This window comes from Odocoileus virginianus, chromosome 10, assembly GCF_023699985.2.
Source record: "Odocoileus virginianus isolate 20LAN1187 ecotype Illinois chromosome 10, Ovbor_1.2, whole genome shotgun sequence".
Lineage (NCBI taxonomy): Eukaryota > Metazoa > Chordata > Mammalia > Artiodactyla > Cervidae > Odocoileus > Odocoileus virginianus.
This window is the reverse complement of record NC_069683.1, coordinates 1,552,209-1,573,898: the sequence shown is the minus strand read 5'-3', so window position 1 is coordinate 1,573,898 and position 21,690 is coordinate 1,552,209. Positions and strand designations below refer to the sequence as shown.

Below are 21,690 nucleotides of genomic sequence, written 5' to 3'. Positions count from 1 at the left end.
TCAGCATCAGTCCATCCAATGAACATCCAGGACTGATCTCCCTTAGGATGGACTGGTTGGATCTCCTTGCTGTCCAAGGGACTCTCAAGAGTCTTCTCCAACACCACAGCTCAAAAGCATCAATTCTTTGGCGCTCAGCTTTCTTCACAGTCCAACTCTCACATCCATACATGACCACTGGAAAAACCATAGCCTTGACTAGACAGACCTTTGTTGGCAAAGTAATGTCTCTGCTTTTTAATATGCTGTCTAGGTTGGTCATAACTTTTCTTCCAAGGAGTAAGCGTCTTTTGATTTCATGGCTGCAGTCACCATCTGCAGTGATTTTGGAGCCCAGAAAAATAAAGTCAGCCACTGTTTCCACTGCTTCCCCATCTATTTGCCATGAAGTGATGGGGCCAGATGCCATGATCTAGACATAAATCCTTACCTAATCTTCGGAGGGACTTCCTTTCGCTCCAGCTGTGTTCTGTTCCTAAGGAATGAACACGTGTTCACTGTATGAAATGGACACATGAACACATTTCCACAGTGAAAAGCAAGCTCTAAAATAAATAAATGAACTTCTGTTTTTGTAAGCACTTGCCAGCGGGAACAGTAGCACAGGGATGGGTCACTTCGGGTGCCAAGCAGTTCAGAGTGGATATGAAGTTCTCCGCACTCTTTCTCCACGCACGTGGCTGAAGTAAAAAACTTTGCCAGGAGGTGGCGCTGAGCACGGTGGCTTCTGCTCGATTCGGAAACTGAGAGTCTCCGGCTCACCAGCCTGCCGAGCGGCGGCGCTTGCTGCCTGCACTGCCCTCTGCTGGTCAGCGGCGTCCACGACAGGGACGATCACTCCGGCCTTTCGGAACGGAATCAACCGGGCGTTTACTTCATTGTCGCTGACTCTTAAGGGGAGCGGGTGGGGAGGGGAGGTGGGCAAGGAGGGGGTGGGATATTTACCACGTTGGGTGATAGCTCAGGATTCCCATCAGATCCCAACAGATTCAAGCTGGGAAGGTCTGGATCCTGTCCACAAATCTCAGGCTCCTCTCTGTTCAGTTCAGTTCAGTCGCTCAGTCGTGTCCGACTCTCTGCGACCCCATGGACTGCAGCACGCCAGGCCTCCCTGTCCATCGCCAACTCCAGGAGCTTACTCAAACTCATTCCATTGAGTGGGTGATGCCATCCAGCCATCTCATCCTCTGTCGTCCCCTTCTCCTCCTGGCTTCAATCTTCCCCAGAATCTCGGTCTTTTTAAATGAGTCAGCTCTTTGCATCAGGTGGCCAAGGTATTGGAGTTTCAGCTTCAGTATTAGTCCTTCCAACGAATATTCAGGACTGATCTCCTTTAGGATGGACTGGTTGGCTCTCCTTGCAGTCCAAGGGACCCTCAAGAATCTTCTCCAACACCACAGCTCAAAAGCATCAATTCTTCAGTGCTCAGCTTTATCTCCTTCCCACCAAAATGCCAAAATTCGAGCACAGGGACGTCAGGGATGGAAGTGCAGACACACCTCGTATGGACTCAACACGTAAGAGCTGACACATGACATCTGTCTGCCTCTGTCTGACTCACTTCGTTTAGTGTAATAAACTCTAGGTCTATCCGTGTTGCTGTAAATGACATTGTCTCATACTTGTTTATGGCTGATAAATATTCCAAACTTCTCATGGCTGAGAAATACTTCATCTCCTTTAGCCATTTATTTGTTGTTGGACACTTAGGTTGGAGAAGCAAGATGTTTCATTTGGCACTGGGGCAGTTTTCAAAGGCCATTCCTGGCGATCCCTACCAAAACTCTTGAGTTCTGGGCAGGAAAAGAATTATATCATTACCATCTTTGAGCTGAAGAAGCTAGATGATGAAGATGAAGAGTGATTTGGGCTAAAGTCCATAATTAATAAGTGGCAGAATCAATCCTTAAAAGACAGAATTATTGAATGCTACTCCTGGAAAAAGCTCGCAAATCGTCTGACCCACACATTTCATAATATACAGAAACAGATACCTGGATAAAGGAAGTAACTTTTTGTGGTCTCAGGTCTAGTTTTAGAATATTTTTTATGACAATTTATGTAAAATAAAATGCTACCTCCTCAGTGCCTGGTACTGAGTCTGGCTATTAGCAGGCATTGAATGAGGAGCAACTGACCACCAGTGATTCTTAAGTCTCCTCCCATGACCCCCTTAGTCCAAAGAATATTGATCATAGCTGATGTCCATACAGATGTTATTTGGAAAATGCTGGTATATGATTTGTCACATTATTTAGATAAATACCATGTCAGTATGTCTGTGTACTAAGTTGCTCAGTCGTGTCTGACTCTTTGCGACCCTATGGACTGTAGCGCGCCAGGCGCCTCTGTCCATGGGATTCTCCAGGCAAGAACACTGGAGTGGGTTGCCATGCCCTCCTCCATGGGATCTTCCCGACCAGGGATCAAACCAGCTTCTCTTACATCTCCTTCATTGGCAGGTGGGTTCTTTACCACTAGCGCTTGCCTGGGAAGCCCTACCCTATCAGGATATCTTCCTTAATATCTGAGACAATAATCAAAGCTAATGTTGGGCTTAAGTTTGCACACTGGTTTGACTTGAGAACCTGTAAAAATCACCGCTAACTTGAAATCTCCCCTCTGAAACAGAGGGGAATGTTTCAGAAATCTCATCTGAAACAGAGTCAGATAAATGGGAATCAGGCAAGCCTCAGCTCTAGTATTTGCCAGTCTTTGCTCATCCTTTCTAGGCCTCTGCTCCTCTGTTCATAGCCATTGAATATTGGTTTCTCCTTCCAGAGATATTACGAGGGTAAGGTGAATGGACGTGACTCGGGGGTGCTGGCCCCCGTGGGCTGTATTAGAGGTTGAGTTTCATACTTCCCCACAGAAGCTCCTATCTTCACCTTCATGAACTCAGGACTTTTTTTTTGGTTTTCATTCATGGATTTCTCCCGTGTCCTCAGCATCTGAATACCATCTAAAGCAAGCATTCTGGCTGAAGCTTTATAAAGGACCAAGAAACGTTAGGGAAATGAGAAGAGCTGGGAGAAGGGAGACTCAGAATCACCCTGTGTAATGATCCAGGCCTTCAGCAACACCATTTCCTTCTCTGGGAGCATTAAGTGGGGCTCCAGATCTCTAAAGGGGATTCCACTGGCGAGTGACAGCTTTTTCTTCTTGATGTTTTCCACTTCAGTTGGTCATTTCACTGCCTTTATTTCCACTCATGACTCATCCATTTGTTTTATTGATTCATTTGGTCATGCTGTTCTTTGCTGCAGTCTGCAGGGTCTTATCTGCAGTATGTGGAATCTATTAGTTGTGTCATGTGGAGTCTTGTTCTCGAGCCAGGGATTGAACTGGAGCCCCCTGCTTTGGGATCCTGAAGTCTTAGGCACTGGGCCACTAGGAAAGTCAACACTCATGAATTGGAAAGGATAGAACTTTATTTATTTATCTTTTATCATCTTTCCTTTCATTATCCCCAGATAAGCTATTCTGAGGGAATGTGAAGGTTCCAGGAGGAATTTGTAACTTTGCACACGCTTAGCAGAATGGACGGCATAAAGACCCTGAGATCCTTGAGAGCAGCCTGAAGAGATGAGGAGGAGAGAGATGAGGGACTGAGGATAAGCTGCCCGCAGTTCTCATCTGATTGCAGCACCAGGAGTCCGGCCTGTGCAACGATTCACAGCATCCCAGCCTCTGCGGAGATTCTGTGCACGCCTCCCTCGCTCCGCTTCTCTCGAGAATCTCAGGTCACCGCATATGAAGGCTCCCTTTCTTTTGACCAAGTGTGTTTTGGGCCAAACTTGCCCCAAACTGTGTGAGGCACGTGTGTCCAGCTTTCCAGCCTTTGTAGGTATTTTCCAAGTGAAAGGCATTTCGTTGGTGCACGTTGAGTCTGCAGAATCTGGTGAGCTGGGCCTTGCCTGACCCTGATTCAGAGCAAAGAGAAAATGTTTTCCTATAAGACCTGCTTTAGCAATCTGTTCTCTTGGAAAACTGCACTGACCACTGAACACAAACCCAGTAGGTGTCTCTTCATCGCGTGCTCACTTAGTCATATCTGACGCTTTGTGACCCATGGACTGCATGTAGCTCGCCAGGCTCCTCTGTCCATGGGATTCTCCAGGCAAGAACATAGGAGGGGGTAGCCATTCTCTTCTCCAGGGGATCTTCCCGACCCAGGGATTGAACCCGGGTCTCCCACATTGCAGACAGATTCTTTACAGTCTGAGCCACCAGTAGGTCAGAGCTGGGCTAACTGCTCCAGATAGGAAATGCAGGCATTATGCGGTCGCGTAGGCCCCCTGACACGTCATGAGTGTGACGATGAATTAAAGAACGCTTACTCAAAGCTGGAGTTGGAGGCCGTGAAGGGAGGGTGTTCAGGCCCGTGCTCGTCTCTGCAGCTTGCGTGGATCAGCAGCGAGGAGGAGGATTTCCTCTCTCACCCAGCAACAGCAGGCTGCCCTGGTCTGCAGCCAGTTAGGGCCTCCACCGCTTCCAACTCCCCTTTTCTCCAATGAATTTCTGCTCAGAGCAACCCCTCCCAACCTTCTCCTTTCTTCTATAAAAGAATGCTCTCCTTTCATCCTCTGCGTTGTCTCTGTTTTAACCAGTTTGCTTCTCCTGCAATTCCTTGCTATACGCACAATCAGTTGCTCAGTCATTGTGACCCCATGGACGGTAGCCTGCCAGTCTCCTCTGTCCATGGGATTTCCCAGGCAAGAATACTGGAGTGGGTTGTCATTTCCTTCTCCAGGGATCTTCCTGACCCAGGGATCAAACCCACGTCTCTCGCATTTTCTGCATTGGCAGGAGGATTCTTTATCACTGAGCCACTTGGGAGGCCTCAGTTCCTCTGCTATTCTCTTTCTCTCTCTTTTTTTTTTTAAACATAAACTTAGCCTTTGCTGTGTTTAAGGTTGATATTTCAAAAAGAAGAGCAAGTAAAAGGGCAAACTGACCTTGTCTAGAGAGCAAATAGGCAAACAGGAATGCTTAATGTATTGCAAAAATATCTTTACCAGGAGAAAACTTGACAGGGACAGAAAATTTAAAAAGGTGGAGGGAGGCAAGTAAATTTAGAAAACTTCAACTGGCCTCACATCAGACTTTCCTCCACAGCACGAGTGGGGGAAGCTCACATTCCTCCTGGTGGCGGACAGGGGATGAATTATAAACAGTGATGTGAGTGCGGTGGGCTCCCCTCCGCTCCACGGCATTCAGGACAACACAGGGCCCGCCTGAGGGACAGAAGCTTACCGAGCTCTGGCTGATTATTGCCCTGTGGGCAGAAGGTCTGCTTGGGCAGAGCTGAGACTTCAAGAGAACTGTGCGTGTAATTCTGCATCAGAATGGCCTATTTTAAAAAATGTTAACATCTGAGCCAACTGTTTCCTGAAACGCTACCCGGACCTCATTCCACAGACTCGAGAGCTTTGGAGGATGGGCTTCCTTCCTCTCCGCCACCCGCTCCTTTGTTGCTGAGCACCTTCTCTTTGCATATTTCTGCTTGGCGTGTTAGCTGCTGGTGGTGTGGCTCCGCAGGAAGCGAAGGGCGACCCAGGAGAACAGGGCAGCTCGGTGACCTCAAGGAGCTCCTGGTGTAGTGGTACAACAGCTTTAATAAGAGTTTAACAGAAGTGGAATAATATTCAGCCACAAACAGAGGGATCTTGCTAACCACATGGATGGAGGGACTTCCATGATGGTTCAATGTCTGGGATTTCTCCTTCAAACGCAGGGGCTGCAGGTTAGATCCCTGGTTGTGGAGCTAGGATACCATGCGTTTCTGGGCCAAAAAACCAAAATATAAAGCAGAAGCAATATTGTAACAAATTCAACAAAGCCTTTAAAAATGGTCCACATAGTAAAAAAAAAAATCTTTAAAAAAGGCAGATGGAATTGGAGGGTTTTATGCTGTGAAATAAGTCAGAGAAAGATAAATACTGTATGCTGTCACTTATGTGTTGTTCAGTTGCTCAGTTGTGTCCTAATCTTTGCAACCCTATGAATTGCGGCACAGTAGGTTTCCCAGTCCTTCACAATCTGTTGGAGTTTGCTCAAACTCATGTCCATTAAGTCGATAATGCCATCCAACCATCTCATCCTCTGTCATCCCCTTCTCCTCCTGCCTTCAATCTTTCCCAGCATCAGGGTCTTTTCCAATGAGCTGGCTCTTCGCATCAGGTGACCAAAGTATCGGAGCTTCAGCTTCAGCATCAGTCCTCCAATGAATATTCAGTACTGATTTCCTTTAGGATGGACTGGTTGGATCTTCTTGCAGTCCAAGGGACTCTCAAGAGTCTTCTCCAACACCACAGTTCAAAAGCATCAGTTCTTCAGCGCTCAGCCTTCTTTACGACTCGGAGAGAGAGTAAGTAAATTGTCCAAAGCCCCACAGCTTGTCCAAACCCCAAAGCCCCATGAGTCTCAGGTGAAGCAGTCTGGCTATAGAGGCTGTGAACTTACCCACCACACTTGACTCTCCAGGGCCACAAATATAAGGTTCACAAGTACCAAACATCAGGTAGGTTCAAACACATTTATTTTCTCACAGTTCTGGAGTCTAACAGGCCAAAATCAAGGTGTGGGCAGGGCGGCGCCTCCTCTGAGCCCTCAGGGGAGGACCCTCCTTGCCTCTTCCAAGCACTGCTTGCTGCCCATCCTCAGTGTCCGTTGGCTGGTTGATGCCTCGTCCCAGCCTCTGCCTGCGTCCTTCCACGGGGTTCTCTCTGTTCTCCCTGTGTGTCCCTGTCCCCACGTGGCCACCTCCCCGCTGCATCTCTCTCCCCTTTTATGAAGACGCTAATCAGCTCAATCCAGCGTCGCTCCAGCCTGACTAACTCACCACCAAGAACTCTGAAGGTGTACCTTGTTTAACGCTCGGTTTTCTCATTTTTCTCCATCCCTTTCCCGTGTGTCCACATGTACAGGAGTTATGTAATATCATCGAGTTGCGTCACTGTTGACATTTCCTTCTCTATTGTTGGGCCCTGGAATTTTGTTCAGTCCTTGCTTGTTTGTGCAGCTTTATCAAAATCTTCTGAGAGCTTTTTTTGTTTTTGAATTGTTTTCTTTGGATGAATTTCCTCTTCTGGGAATAATTAGGTCAAAGATTCTGAATTTCACCCCGAAGGCATTGCCTGTTGCTCTCTCCTGCCAGCTCGCAGTGAGTGTGTCCAATGTCATGAGGGATCTGAGTCTCAGTGGTTCTCAACCTACCTTTTTTTATCAGGCACAATGCTTGGCTGATGGTTTGAGTGGGCATCCCTGGAGGGTGCTTCCGAACCCTATACTTTTCAGGAAAGTCATTGCTATCACACCCCACAGATTTATTTTGAAGTTTATTGGAGTATAGTTGATTAACAGTGTTTTGTTCATTTCTGCTGCGCAGTAAAATGACTGATAGATGCATATATATATATATATATGCCTTTTACTATTCTTTTCTGTTATGGTTTATCACATGGTTTTATAGCATGCTGACTATCTTTCCCTGTGCTGTACGGTAAGATTTTGTTTATTCATTCTATATAAAATACCTTGCCTCTGCTAACCCCAAACTCCCAATCCATCCCTCTCTCCTCCTCCTAGCAAACAAAAGTCTTTTCTCGATGTCTGTGAGTCTTTCTGTTTCATAGATGCGTTCATTCGTTTTGTGTTTTAGGTTCCACGGGTAAGTGATATCATACTGTGTTTGTCTTTCTCTCCCTGCCTTACTCTGCTTTATGTGATAGTTTCTAGGTCCATTCATGTTGCTGCAAATGTCACTATTTCATTCTTTTTTGTGACTGAGTAATATTCCATTATGTATATGTTTCCCACATCATTTTTATGCATTCATCGCTTGGTACACATTTAGGTTGTCCATGTCTTAACTATGTAAACAGTGCTGCTATGCACATAGGACTGTATGTATCTTTCTGAATTATAATTTTGTTTGGGTATATGCCCAGGAGTGAGATTGTTGGATCAAATGGCAGCTCTAGTTTTAGTTTTATGAGGAACTTCCATGCTATTTTCCAGAGCAGCTTCACCAATTCCATTTACCTTCCCACCAACAGTGCAGGAGGGTTCCCTTTTCTCCATACCCTCTCCAGCATTTATTATTTGTGGACTTTTTAATGATGGGTATTCTGATCTCTGAGATTTGACTTGCATCTCTGCATCTTATATTTATGTACCTTTCTTGGGAGTTACCCTGAGATAAAAGATAAGATCGGCCTTCACGAATACTATACTTTTTACAGCCTTAAGATCCTCAGAAACAAGACAAGGGTGCCTGCACCTTGGTCTGGGCTTTTCCTCAAAGCATATCTTAGTACAATGTAACTGAAAATATTTCCCATATCAGCATATATCTATACACTCAATACATACATGATGATTGGCTTAATCAATCCATCTGTCTATGCCTCTGGAAGTTAGAATACTTAGACAGGTGATTAGAAGCATTTTGTGCCTTAAGTCATTCTCACCACCCACTGCTGAGGGCATATTATGTGCCAGGTACAGTGACAAGCGTAGCTGGGAGAAGAGGAGCTTCCTGCCCCATAAGAGAGCAAACTAGCCCGATGTAACAAGTTCTGTCACGCAGGTATGCATGAGCTCCTGTGAGAGCAGAGAAAAGGGAGTGGCTCCTCTGTCTAAAGTAAGAAATAAGAGGCCTTCCCTAAGTGGTCCAGTGGTGAGGAATCCATCTGCTAATGCAGGGGACACGGTTCAGTCTCTGCTCTGGGAAGATGCCACATTTTGTGGGGCACTCAGCGTACGATTACTGAGCCCACATGCCCGAACGATGGGAGCCGGCGCGCCCGAGTCTGTCCTCAACAAGAGCAGCCGCCTCAGCGAGGCGCCCACGCTCCGCAGCCAGAGGGCCAGCCCTGCTCCCCGGTCCAGAGAAAGCCCGCCCGCAGCTTCCGGGGCCCCGTGCAGCCAAGGAATAAATCAAACATTTAAAAATAAAGTAAAAACAGAAAAGGGAGTCAGTAGGGGTGACACGGCCTTCAGCTTGACTTGGACGAAGGATGATTGGAAGCTGAACTCAGAAGAGAGGAATTAGGGAATTCCAAACAAGGAAGAAAAGGCAGAAGGAACGGAGGCGCTAAAAAAGCAGGCGCCACCCTGAAGAAACGTCCTGCAGCCTCAAGCGCGGAGCACTAGCCCCAGAAGCGTCTGGGAGGACAGAGCGGAGCGAGGTGGCAGAGAAGATCCCTCGGGCATCTCCTAAGTGGATCTCAGGGGGCCCAGCAGCCACGGTCAAGGTGACCACAGCCTTCGCCGTCTGGCTAAGTGTCTCCTCTTCCCTCCTCCAGAAGGAGATGCAGGGAAGCCAAGCACACGCCGTTCTCTTCAAACGATGGCCAAGAATCTGGGAGGGGCCGGGGGCACACACGTGAAAAAATCAGGGACATGCACCAGTCCTCACGCTGCCCAACGTGTTAACAAAAAGAGAGTGACGTCTTTGGAACAGAGAGACGGTTTTCCAGAGAAACGAACTCATATCGGTTTCATTTCTGCAGATGCAAACCTTCCACGGCCATCCTGAAGAAATCAGGAGCTGAGCTGAAAGGAAGAGGCTCTGGGAAGTCAAACTAAACAGAGAACAGAGGCAGCAGGAGCTGATGGCTCAGAGCTAAACCCTGAAGTCGTCTGTAGATGACTCGTGGTCGAAGGCCCTGCGGAGCGCGCGAGAACCCGACAAAGTCAGTTGCGATGTCTGCTGCGGCCAGCCAGCCAGCCAGTGCACCCGCCGGGAAAGGCGCATCTCAGGGAGCGCGCGTCAGAAGGGGCCTGAGCGCAGCGGGTGGGAAGGGGTCCAAGCCCCGGAACCGCATGGCTTGGGTGCTGCCAGGAGGCCCTGCAGCTCTGTTTAAGGCTGTTACCCACAAAGCAGGAGCAAAGGTCAGAGGGAGCGGAGCGGCAGCCTCTTGTTACCTGGGCAGAGGAGCACTTGGCCGTCTTTGCTGCTGAGACGTCCTTTTGCTTTCGTCCGCGCTCCAACACGATCGGGAAATGGGCTTATTTTTGTCTCATTTCATTATGGCCACAGGATGACCTTGTCTGCTGTTCGTGTTTTGTGAACGTGTTATGTTTTTGGGGCTGTTTGCTTTTTTCCCCTGTTTTTCAAATCCATAAGACACTCCTAAAGTGGAAACAAATGAGCTAGGTTAGATCAAACGACCCCGGGAGCAGAAAGCAGCAGAAAAAATAAGTACAGGTGACCAGGACTTGCCTCTAACATCTGCATTCAAAAACGTACGGCCGCTTAAGTCAGTCAGAAAGCCACCTTGACTGCTTAGAAAGGTAAAAGTCAGCACCGTTTTTGGAAAAGTCTATCCTGCTTCCGTTCAGTTGTCTAGACATCTTTTGTTGAAAACGTTTATTTCCTTGCTTCCTTTTGGCTGCTCTGGGTCTGGGTCCCTCTGGCTGGGCTGTCTCTACTTGCCCCTCTGTAGTTGCCGTGTGAGGCTTTCTCACTGAAGCGGCTTCTCGGGCTCAGGAGCTCCGGCCCGCAGCCTTAGGTGCCCCGAAGCCTGTGGGGTCTTCCCAGACCAAGGATGGAAACTGAGACTCCCTGCACGGGCAGGTGGGCTCCTAAATCACTGGCACACCAGGGTAGTCCTGTCTAGATGTCTTCCTAGAAAATCCGTTGACCACAAATGTTAGTCTATTTCTGGGCTCTCTACTCTGTCACAAATTGACTTGTCTGTTGTTATGCTAAGTCATTCTGTCATGATTACCTTATCTTTCTCAAAAGCCTTGAAATCACAGAAATTTTAGAATTGTCTTTGACTTTCTACAAAGGAAACCGGTGGTGTTTTTTGGCAAATTTGACTCTATAGATCAGTTTTGGGGAAAATAGTGACATGCTAGCAGTAATGAGCCTCGTGATTCTTTTGTTCCCTCTGTACATCATTATGGATAGCTGGTTCTTTTTTTGTGTTATTTCCTTAGAACAAAATCTAGAAGCAATATTATACAAGGACATGACCATTTCTATGACTTTAATCTAGTTTACCATATCTTTTCTTAAAAAATTTGGAGTTCTCTACAAGTGTTTGCAGTGGGAGGAGTTAACCTCATTAGGGCTTTATTATTTTTCCGCCTTTACTCACTTTTTATTTTGTTTTGAAGCATATAGTGGTGTTAGTCATTCAGTCGTGTCTGACTCTTGGTGGCCTGTGGACGGTAGCCCACCAGGCTCCCCTGTCCTTGGACGTTTCCAGGCAAGAATACCGGAGCAGGTTGCTCTTTCACACTCCAGGGACTGGGGTATATGGGAAGTTTCAATTGCTGTGACTTTAGCTTCTTCTCCTTTTGCAATGTCTTATCTACTATTCATCATGTTCAGTGTATTTTTCATTTTCGATATTGTAGCTTTTCATCTCTACAAACTCTGTGTTTTCTTTATATTTTCCATTTTTCTTCTCATTTTGATCACATGTCCCTCTATCTTATTAAACATGAGAAGCAAGATTATAACTATTGAACATTCTTGTCTATCTCCAACATCTCTGCATTTACCAATTTTTTTTTTAGATAAAGAGAAACCTTATTTGCAAGAATTATTACAGTGAGTGGAAACTGTTATCATAATAGGAAAAATATTTTCAGCATGAATTTGCAAATGTCTCCTCTGGGACCAATTGTCCAGATGTATGATTTTCTATTTTCCTGATCCTCTACATGCTTACCATTTTTATTGAATGGTAGACAATTTGAACTATATACTCTCAATGGGTTTTGCTATACTTACTTACAGTGTTGACTTTTGTTTTGGTGCACAGTTAAGTTGCTGGAATCAATTGCATAATGTCAAGGCTTGCTTTTAACCAGAGTTAGGGTGAATCTAGAAGAGGCAAGGCTGCCTTTCACCCCCTGCTAAGACTGAGCGTCTTACCCAATGCCCTATGTTATGAGATATTTTCAAGTCAGCTCATAAGAACACCAAGTATTCCCAGCCTTGTGGGACCTAGGAGAAATTCCCCACCTACTCCTTTCCAGTGATCTTCCCCTAGGTTAAAGTCTAAGGGAGTTTCCCCTCCACAGATCAGTATGGAGCCAGAGTCTAGGAGGTTGCTCTTCCCCAAGAAGTCTCCAGATACCCCTCCCCCTCTCTGTCTTTCTCTGTCCGTCTGTCTGTCTGGCTCTGAAGCCCCGCCCGGGTCTCCCTGGCCTCCCGTCTCTGTGTGCACAGTGAGGGTCTCAGTGAGACCCTGTTCTCTGGTCGGGCTCCACTTCCCTGAGCTGTGGCCTTCACACAGTGAGCTGGTTCAATCCCAAGCTCACATTTACCGCTTCTCTTTTCTGAGGGGTCGTATTTCTGTGGTGCCTGATGTCCAACACGTGAAAGCTGTTTCATCTACTTTATTGAGTTTTGTCACTGCTTGATGCGGGGAGGTAAGTAGTCACATCCTGTTTCTCTGTCTTGGCCAGAAGCAGAAGTATATTCACTGTTTGACAATCACATTTTATCCAATTCTGGCCTGGAGCATGGCAGTCATACATGGCAGGTTTTAAGAAAATATCTACTCAGAATACCTCTTCGGTGCCTTCATGAGAAAGAAGCTCCCTACAGAGGGCCACTTCTCCAAAGCTGAGAAATGTAAACAATCTTGTTTTTGTTCAGTCACTCAGCTGCATCTGACTCTGCCACCCCATGGGCTGCGCACACCAGGCTTCCCTGTCCTTCACCATCTGTTGGAGCTTGCTCAAACTCATGTCCATTGAGTCAGTGATGCCATCCAACCATCTCATCATCTGTCGTCCCCTTCTCCTCCTGCCTTCAATCTTTCCCAGCATCAGTTAAGTTCAGTCGCTCAGTTGTGTCTGACTCTTTGCGACCCCATGAACCACAGCATGCCAGGCCTCCTTGTCCATCAGCATCTCCCAGAGTCCACCCAAACCCATGTCCATCGAGTCGATGATGCCATCCAACCATCTCATCCTCTGTTTTCCCCTTCTCCTTCGGCCATCAATCTTTTCCAGCCTCAGGGTCTTTTCCAATGAGTCAGCTCTTCGCATCAGGTGGCCAGAGTATTGGAGTTTTGGCTTCAGCATCAGTCTCTCCAATGAATGTTCAGGATTGATTTCCTTTAGGATTGACTGGTTGGATCTCCTTGCAGTCCAAGGGACTCTCAAGGGTTTTCTCCAACACCCTAGTTCAAAAGCATCAGTTCTTTGGTGCTCAGCCTTCTTTATGGTCCAAATCTCCCACCCATACATGACTACTGGAAAAATCACAGCTTGGACTAGATGGACCTTTATTGGCAAAGTAGTGTCTCTGCTTTTTAATATGTTGTCTAGGTTGGTCATAGCTTTTGTTCCAAAGAGCAAGCATCTTTTAATTTTATGGTGCTGTCACCATCTGCAGTGATTTTGGAGCCCAAGAAAATAAAGTCTGTCACTATTTCCAATGTTTTCCCATCTATATGCCATGACGTGATGGGACTGGATACCATGATCTTAGTTTTTTGAATGCTGACTTTAAACCAGTTTTTTCACTTGTGTCTTTCACTTTCATCAAGAGGCTCTTTATTTCTTCTTCCCTTTCTGCCATAAGGGTGGTGTCATCTGCATATCTGAGGTTATTGATATTTATCCTGGCAATCTTGATTCCAGCTTGTGCTTCATTCAGCCTGGCATTTCACATGATACATAAACATACAAGTAGTAAGTTAGACAAGATAAGGCAGTGGAGGGATATGGTTCAGATGAAGGAAGAATATAAAACCCAGAAAAAGAGCTGAGTGACATGTACTGGAGTGGGTTGCCATTTCCTTCTCCAGGGTATCTTCCTGACCCAGGGATTGAACCTGTGTCTCCCACATTGTAGACATTGTAGACAGACGCTTTACTGTCTGAGCCACAGGGAAGTCCTTTGGAGATAGGCAGTCTACCCTAAAAAAGACTTCAGTGTAGTGACTGTAAAGATGATCAAGGAACTCGGAAGGAGAGTGGATACACAAAACCAGAAGCTGGAAATATTTAACCAAGAGTTAAAAATATAAGGAACAACCAAAGAGAGATGAAGAATACAATAACTGAAATGAAAAATACACTAGAAGGAATCAATAGTAGACTAAATGACGCCAAGGAGCAGATCAGTGAGCTGGAAGACAGAGCAGTGGAAATCACTGCCACTGAACAGAAAAAAGAATGAAAAGGAGCAATCCAATGTCCTTAAAGATAAAAAGATAATTTATGGAAACAAGATTGTCCAGCCTTAGGTGGGTTTATTTGGACATTCTTTTAACATGCTGATTGCCATATTATTGAGGTAGGTGGTAAAGAAATATGCAGGATGCCCCAAGATTTACACCCATGCCTGTCCAGAGACTTCAGGTTTCCAGACCCTGAGTGTCATTGCTCAGTTGTCATTTGTCATGACAACTGTCATGTAACCCTCAATTGCCATGTAGCTTTCTTATTTAATTGCAGTGTTTCCTGTCTAGGGTAAGCAATAACACTATAGCAAGGACTTCTGTAAGGAAAAGTTAACACAATGCACGTGAACGTGCTTCGTAACTGCTACATGTTATATACTTAGAGATAATTGGTTTAGTATACCTAAGTCTAGTACCTTGGGTAATGTGGTAAAAACATGAGATTAGGGGTCAGGAGTGTGTCTGAATTACAAGTAAGATTCAGCCACTCAGTGGATGATACTGGGCAAATCTCATCAACACTGTGGATTTTTGTTTCCTATTTTTTAAAATGCAGATAAAAATACATGCACCTGTAAAAATAGATATGAAAAGGATTGTGGAAATGCAAGTTAGAGAACTGGCTGAAGATTCTAGATGGCCAAGAGGCCAGTAATCATTTGCCTATGCTTTTTTATGTGATGAAATTAACAATACTTGGAGTAAGAGAAAAAGTAATCTGTTGACGCTCCAGATGTGTTGAGGATTTTCTCTAAACTGGAGAAGGAGAAGGACCAAGACCAGGGTGAAATAAAAGTCTAAGAAACTGCCCCCTGTAACACGTGTGTGAAATGTCAGCCAGAAGAGCATTCAGGGCAGAATCAGCCCCGAGTCAGCAAACTGGAATAAGCCTAACTCAGGCTTGTTATTGATCAGAGCTAGGTTATGTAAACTTGGTTGGTTGACCTTTCGTTCCATCCTGACTTTTTTGCTGAGTCATTTGCAAATGTGAGTGTTACTCAAAAAGAAGGCATTTGGGGGGCAATGTAGGTGGAGGAGGGGCTTTGGGGACGGGAAGCAGCAGAGAGCTATGACCTTTGCCAAAGGGGAGGGCCTCACATAAAGAGGGCACATGACTGCCACAGTCTAACATTCCAGTCCCATCCTCCAAAACACCAGGGTGTGGAACAACAGTTCTTTTAAAATTGTGAATAGGAACTTTCAAACTCAAAGATGAAAATAAAACCAGCAATGACCAAAGAACTGACAAGGAAAGAAAGGCAGGATACAGCCTGTGGGTGAATTCACACCTGCTGAAACAGACACAGAGCAGGTAGGAGATTTTAGGAAAGTATAGTTGTTGATTTATATTATATTCAAAAAGGAATCAACCTCTAGTCAATCTGTAATTTTGGAAATTAAGTACTGGAACTTTCAATAGAAATCTCAGTAGATATTCTGAGTAGCAAAGTGGACACAGCTGATAGATAATTAGAAAGCTAAGACGTTCTGGTAGACGGTGTATGTCAGAACATCACATAGAACGGAGATGGGATGGGAAGTATGAAAGAAAATATAGGAAAACTGAACAACATTGACAAGTTTGGACACTCATCTAAGTGGCATTCCAAAAAATGAGAACAGAGAGTGGTGTTATGAAAACAATGTAAAAGGGAGAAGAGAGAGGTGGCAGAAGCATCAGAAGACATGGCAGATTTTCCAAAAATGAGGAATGGCTTAAGACTGAAATAATTCCCTTTAAACAAACTGAGTGTGAAAAGAACTCCTCAGATACATTACTGTGAAATTTCTCAGCACCAGAGGGGAAGACAAGATCCTACAAGGTTTCAGCAAGAGGGGATAACCTGTTTATGATGAGAAGAATAAGAATCTTCCGGCCTTCAGACTTCTCATTAACAACCCCAGATACTTAGTAAACAGAGAAGTGATACCATGGAGATTCTCAGAAAAGGTCTTAAATCCACCATCATAAAGATGGGGAAAACAGGCTCTAATTAAAAGAACAAAGAAATAGTTGGACATACAAAAACTTAAGATATTTAATACACAGATTCTCTCTCTTAAAATGTGCTATTAATCTGTGATGTGTGTGTCAATATTTCATTCATCTTATTGCTGTTATTCAATAATGTCCCATCCTATATGGGTCTGATCCCTTCATTGGCAACTCCGTGTCACAGGTATTCCATCAGCAGTACTCCATCAGTACTAAATCCCAGTATTTTACAATCTGAACTAGGTAAATGTTGATAAGCCCGGGCTTTCTATAGTACAATCTGAGCTGTCTTCAATAGGAGCAGGCTACATTTCCTCACATGACCAATCCCTGCCTGAGCTATAAAGCAGGTGATTCTGGGAAAGAAATCTGAGAATGACTTCCTTGGAGCCTCTCTGGAAGGGACTCTATGGGTATTCCTGATGACCAATTCCTCTGGAAAGCTCCATGGACTGATCTTCAAATAATAAGAATTAGAAAAGCATCAAAAGTCTCAAAATTCACTTTTTAGGGAGCCTCTGAAAGTAGATGGTTCACAAAATTGCCTCAGAACAAACAAAACCCAAACCAGAAATCTACATAAATCAGTCAGCTTCCACCAAAGACCATTGAACCAAATTCTCCCAGATGTCTCCAACTACTAACAGTACTATTCTGTTTATATAATTTTGTCCTTTGTTGTTTAGATTGTATTATTCTTTTTTTCTAGGTTAAGGTTATGCAATTCTAATTTTCCACAAAATGTTTCCCTTGCTGCGTGCTAAGTCACTTAAGTTGTGCCCAACTCTTTGCGACTCCGCGGACTGTAGCCCACCAGGCTTCTCTGCTCATAGGATTCTCCAGGCAAGAATACCCGGGTGGGGTTGCCATTTCCTTCTCCAGGGGATCTTCCTGACCCAGGGTTCAAACCACATCTCTTACGTCCCCTGCATTGGCAGGCAAGTTCACCACTAGCTCCATGCGTGGGTTTCGCTTAACTACAAATAACAACTTTAGGTTTTAAAGACAATCCCATCCTGACTCTATAAATTACTTTTTCCAAGTCATTGCTGGTTCAGTCAACTTAAAGAATTTCTGCACTTGATAGTTACTAAAAATAAGAATCCATAATTAATGGATGTAAATTCTACTGATGCTACTAAATTTAACAAGGATATTCTGATCAACAACTAGATTTTAGGAATGTTAGAAAGACACCGTTAATAAACATTCATGGAATATTTTCTGGAACAACTTTTTTTGACTGCACCCCACAGCATGTGGCATTGTAGCTCTCCAACCAGTGATGGAATCCGTGCCCCTTGGCATTGGAAGAGCGAAGTCTTAACCAATGGACCGCCAGGAAGGTCCCTGGAACAATACTTTTGGTAAGTCTTGTTGATAAGACTGGGTCAAGTTTGTTCAAGGTTATAAAAATATTATCTTTCAACCTAATCATTTCAATCAGTCCATCCGCAGCCAGACTAGCCCTTTGTCGGTGTTCAGAGGTGTTTCCTGTCTAGGAATGTGCGTGCATGCTAAGTCACTTCAGTCGTGTCTGACTCTTTGTGACCCTATAGACTGTAGCCCACCAGGCTCCTCTGTCCACGGGATTTCAAATTTCTTAGGCATAGGAGAGAAAAGGATGGTCCTAAACTGTGCTACATTAATTTTACCACTTTTGGGGGGGGATAATACTACAAAAAGCAAATATCCCTGTGCTGTGAAGACAGACATATACATATTCCTGAGAATCAGGAACTGTGTTTTGTGACATAACCCAGACATGGAGAACCTACGGAATTAGTCATTTTTAACCACACCTCATAAGAGGCTCCTGGGTTCTTATTCTGTGAAGGAATCAGGTTCTTCTCCAAGTGTGGGAATCTTGGACCATTTCCGTGTATTTCTTCCCCAGCTCCCTCAGTGGACTGTAGGTCTTCTCAAAGAGTCTGGAACTGTCACGTATACCTGGAGTTGTGCCTGCTAGCTAATGAGATACCTCTAGCCTTAGGCTGTCATAAAGAACACACTTCAGTCAAATTCGTCTGTGATTTTTAGCCCAGAGTTTGAATTTTACTTGACTGCCTGGTAAGAGTCTGTGGCATTGCAAACACACAGGATTAACACCAGAAATGCACTGGAGCCATCTGAGTGTAAGATAAATGAAACGTCCGCAGATCTCAGTGCTTTTACAGCAAGACACGGTTTCTTTTCCTGAGTTAGGTCACTGATAGCTGAAAGTGAAAGTCACTCTGTCGTGTCCGACTGTGCAACCCCACGGACTATACTGTCCACGGAATTCTCCAGGCCAGAACACTGGAGTGGGTTTGCCTTTCCCTTCTCCATGGGGTCTTCTCAACCCAGGGATCAAACCCAGGTCTCCTGCATTGCAGGCAGATTCTTTACCAGCTGAGCCACAAGGGAAGCCCTATCCCTGATAAGATAAAAGTGATTTACCTCCATGCTTTTATCTCTGTTTGCAAGAGATATTATGTGTGCTAAGCTATCTGACTGCTGATAATTTTTTAAAATTTCTTTATGTGGTTTTGGTTTTTTAAAAAAAATATTTATTTGCTTTTTTTTTCATTTATTTTTATTAGTTGGAAGCTAATTACTTTACAATATTGTAGTGGTTTTTGTCATACATTGACATGAATCAGCCATGGAGTTACATGTGTTCCCCATCCCGATCCCCCCTCCCACCTCACTCTCCATCCCATCCCTCTGGGTCTTCCCAGTGTACCAGGCCCGAGCACTTGTCTCATGCACCCAACCTGGGCTGGGGATCTGTTTCACCCTAGATAATATACATGTTTTGATGCTGTTCTCTTGAAACATCCCACCCTTGCCTTCTCCCAGAGTCCAAAAGTCTGTTCTGTACATCTGTGTCTCTTTTTCTGTTTTGCATATAGGGTTATCATTACCATCTTTCTAAATTCCATATACATGCATTAGTATACTGTATTGGTCTTTATCTTTCTGGCTTACTTCACTCTGTATAATGGGCTCCAGTTTCATCCACCTCATTAGAACTGATCAAATTAATTCTTTTTAATGGCTGAGTAATATTCCATGGTGTATATGTACCACAGCTTCCTCATCCATTCGTCTGCTGATGGGCATCTAGGTTGCTTCCATGTCCTGGCTGTTATAAACAGTGCTGCGATGAACATTGGGGTGCACATGTCTCTTTCAGATCTGGTTTCCTCGGTGTGTATGCCCAGAAGTGGGATTGCTGGGTCATATGGCAGTTCTATTTCCGGTTTTTTAAGAAATCTCCACACTGTTCTCCATAGTGGCTGTACTAATTTGCATTCCCACCAACAGTGTAAGAGGGTTCCCTTTTCTCCACACCCTCTCCAGCATTTATTGCTTGTAGACTTTTGGATAGCAGCCATCCTGACTGGTGTGTAATGGTACCTCATTGTGGTTTTGATTTGCATTTCTCTGATAATGAGTGATGTTGAGCATCTTTTCATGTGTTTGTTAGCCATCTGTATGTCTTCCTTGGAGAAATGTCTGTTTCATTCTTTGGCCCATTTTTTGATTGGGTCATTTATTTTTCTGGAATTGAGCTGCAGGAGTTGCTTGTATATTTTTGAGATTAATCCTTTGTCTGTTGCTTCGTTTGCTATTACTTTCTCCCAATCTGAGGGCTGTCTTTTCACCTTGCTTATAGTTTCCTTTGTTGTGCAAAAGCTTCTAAGTTTCATTAGGTCCCATTTGTTTATTTTTGCTTTTGTTTCTAATATTCTGGGATGTGGGTCATAGAGGATCCTGCTGTGATTTATGTCGGAGGGTATTTTGCCTATATTCTCCTCTAGGAGTTTGATAGTTTCTGGTCTTACATTTAGACCTTTAATCCACTTTGAGTTTATTTTTGTGTATGGTGTTAGGAAGTGCTCTAGTTTCATTCTTTTAGCTTCTTTGACGCCATTGGGTCCACTTCCAACATGAGGGGCCTTGGCTGCCGTATTCAGCGTCTTCGTTGCGGCGCGCGGGCTCTAGCTGTCTGGGCTTAGTTCCCTAGCCGGGGATTGAACCTGCTTCCCCTGCATTGCAAGGTGGGTTCTTAATCTCTGGACCCTGAGGGAAATCCCTTGATAATGTTTAAACGTGAATTTGCTTTCCTTGAATACCAGGAGCCCCAAGTGAAGGCAAAACCTTATCTAACCCTGTATGTGAGCATCTTCACTTATATATAATGAGCTAGTTACGAAAAGCCACCTTGAGTCAACATAAAGGAGGACTTTGGTGGGGATGTTCATAAGAAAAACTCACAGTGTGCAGGACTGTTTAGGACGGGGTCGTAGGAGAACGGATCACCTTTTTCTGACATTCTTCTCTTCAGTGCCTCACATTAGAATGAAAGTATCAAAAGGGATTGGATCTAACCACAGGGGAAAAAGGCTTTCACTCCATATTTTGAGAGACACATTTACTTAGTCAGCTTACACCATATATGTGGATAATTTTGTTTTGTTTTCTTTCATTTAAGAGACATTAATATACATTTTGTATTTGTCAGGTACTTCCCTAAGCAGCTCACAGATGTTAGCCTTTTTAACTTAACAAAGAAGAAACCTAGTAAGTAAGTGTAGACAGTGTTATTGATCTCACCTATAGATAAGGAAACAGAGGCAACGAGGTATTAGCTGATTAGGTCATAGACACATGACTGGTAAACAGTAGGATTACAAACCCTGAGTTACAGCCAGGCTCCCAGATTTGCAGAAACAGCAGAACATGTGACCCAGAAGGAGGGCCCAGAGGTCCAGGGGAGGCTGCCCCAGCTCCCAGAACCGTCTCCCTTCTTTTTTAAAGAGGAAAGGTCCACACTGACAGCTCCAACTTAGCTGTTTCTGTAGAAAAACTATCAAAACACACTTTGCAGTTCCTGGCTGGGCGTGTCAGGACGAGCATTTCACATGCTGGAAGCAGCATTTCAGTGAGCTGCTTCTCACTGGTTCCTGGGGACCCTTCTCTGTGGAGATAACTTTCCAGGTGAGGACTCACCTCGGGGAGAGAGTCACGGCCTGTGACACTCACCTCCTCCCTTGTCTTCCTACGAGAGGGTAGGAAAAATCAAACGCTCTTGTTGGTTTTAGACAGAACGTGCCAAGCTTATTGATAGATACTTATGCCAAAGGGAAGGGAGCCTATTTGATTTGAGAAATAATGCATTGCCTCTACTGTGTATATGATAGATGTACTGTGGGGAAGAAAAGGTTCTTGGAAGGATGAAGCCAGGTTTCCATTCTGAGCAGATGAATAATACGGAGGGGGTTTGGAAGTTGGTGGGTGAGTGGAAAGGTAAGAACAGTTGCAGGAAGGATGCTGACCCAGGTAACATTTACCTAACACTCCTATTGTGCCGAGACATGAGGTAAACGTTGTTCTGTTTACTCCTTTAGGAACCATTCTAAAGGAAGTAGCTTGCTCCTTAGGTAAAGGTTAACCAAGAAAGCAAAGCAGTCAGTTCAAAGTCAGAGAGGAAATAATGAGAGGAACATGGACTAGAATGCACGCTAGGTTAACTGTTAGTTA

The 21,690-nt window shown here is 44.7% G+C and overlaps 1 protein-coding gene across 4 annotated transcripts in view; it reads left to right on the top strand.

Moving 5' to 3' along the window:
• Positions 1 to 20,937: 20,937 nt before the first annotated feature.
• LOC110137913 (glycine N-acyltransferase) overlaps positions 20,938 to 21,690 on the top strand; it is a 44,686-nt gene continuing 43,933 nt past the window's right edge. For 2 of the 4 annotated variants that reach the window (XM_070472904.1, XM_070472906.1), the window contains exon 1: positions 20,938 to 21,147. The gene's annotated coding sequence lies outside the window, so the exon portion shown is untranslated. The remainder of the gene's footprint in view (positions 21,148 to 21,690) is intronic. The other 2 variants (XM_070472905.1, XM_070472903.1) reach the window with 1 other exon arrangement.